Source organism: Arachis ipaensis, chromosome B06 (assembly GCF_000816755.2).
Source record: "Arachis ipaensis cultivar K30076 chromosome B06, Araip1.1, whole genome shotgun sequence".
Lineage (NCBI taxonomy): Eukaryota > Viridiplantae > Streptophyta > Magnoliopsida > Fabales > Fabaceae > Arachis > Arachis ipaensis.
The window spans coordinates 16,527,309-16,529,127 of record NC_029790.2 but is presented as its reverse complement, the minus strand read 5'-3'; the positions used below and the strand labels follow the sequence as shown (position 1 = coordinate 16,529,127).

The 1,819-nt window shown below is 31.7% G+C and overlaps 1 pseudogene; it reads right to left on the bottom strand.

The window, feature by feature from the left end:
• On the bottom strand, positions 717 to 1,819 carry LOC107646426 (annotated as a pseudogene).

Here is a 1,819-nt window from a genome sequence, read left to right as displayed (position 1 = left end):
ACGTCATCTTTTCACGGTTAGGTGATTTTGTCAAATTTTAAAATTTTTTGGGACTATTTTGTTAATAACAAAAGTCAGATACCATTTTATCAGTGTAAAAATTTTTTGGGTATAAATTTGAGATTTACCTCTTTCATAGAAACTAATTAGTTTTGGATGAAATCAAACTATTTTTAAAGATGATTTTTTATTGAATTGATTTTAGGTTTAAATTTGTTCAAATACTAGTGTTAAATCCGTGCGATGCACGGACTTATATTTAAATTTGACATGGTAAATCAAAAATAATATTTTATAATCATAAATTTTTCGAGTTTAGTATAACACTATCATCGTCATTATATAATAAACGTACTGAATATACTGTTTTATCTTTATTCAAAGTAAAATGCAAATGGAAGAGTTTGAAGTCTATAATATTCTTGAACCATACGAAGGGAGACATGAAAAAATAAAAACATATATAACTGTAATAATAGCATGGCAATTTTACATTAAATTTTATATCAAAAGGCTAATAAAAATTTATCAATAACCTAGTATCTTACTAACTTTATTAGAAAAGCAATTTACATATGATGTTGTGCTCCCTGTTATACAGTTCATCTCAAATATAAAAACAGAGTTATAGATAAATTAGTTATATCTACAGTAAATATTTGTACACTTGTGTAAATCATAACATGCTAATAAAATGAAAATAATATTATTCTTACCTAAATATTATTAAAAACTTCTTTGAACACGACATTTGTTGTTGATGACTTTGGATTGCCGTATTCGTCCAGAATTAAAATCCTGAGGTCACTGCGACTCTTAACTCTTGACAAAACAACATAAAGTTGTTCATGGGTGAACACTGATTTTGGCAAGTAAAGTCCTACATGTGATAATGATTGACCCTGACTCTTGTTAATGGTCATTGCAAAGCATACTGTTAATGGAATTGCCTCCGTTGAAACTTAAATGGCAATCCTGAATCTGAAGGAATCAAGTTCATTCTTGGAATGTACACTTTATCTCCAATATTTTTACCAGTCACTACAGTCGCTCCAATTATGTTGTTGCCAAGTTCGTTAACTATTAATCTTGTCCCGTTGCATAAACCTGAAGTCTGGTCTATGTTTCGCAGTAACATTACAGTGACTCCTGGCTTCAAAGTCAACTTGTGATTGGATAGTTCCGAATATTTGATGTCATTTAGAAACTCTGGTGTGAACCACTTTTGTTGTACATCTTCATTCTCATCAACTTGACATGTTGTGTCAGAACTCAAATACTCATTTTTCATCCCTGAAAAGATTGTCAAGATGAAATCGTTTACCTTCTCGACACTCTCAAGCATGGGTGCAAAAATTGCCATACTCTAAAAATACCTGTAATTTGACATGTTTTGCAACAAATTTGGATATGCAAAGTCTACCAAATGAGAGAGAGGGTCATCAATAGTTGTAATCAACAGATCATCTGGAATTTCAACTTCTGATTCATCACCAACAACAGAACCAATATTTCCATTTCTAACATCAAGTATCCAATTAGCAAATCTCTTCATTTCTCCTTCATCTTGATCCGAAGAAGACATTAGAAACCTCATGTTCGTATGCAGTTTCAGAATCTTACAAAACGACCATAGATTGGATGAGTTAATAGCTGATGACAATATATTGTGTCTACACCCTTTTGGAATCACCAGAAGTATCTGTTTGAAATCACCTCCTAGAACAACAACCTTACCACCAAATGGTTGATGTGTCTTATGTTGATTGGTAACTGACATAAGATCCCTGAGCGTTCGATCAAGTGCTTCAAAGCACAT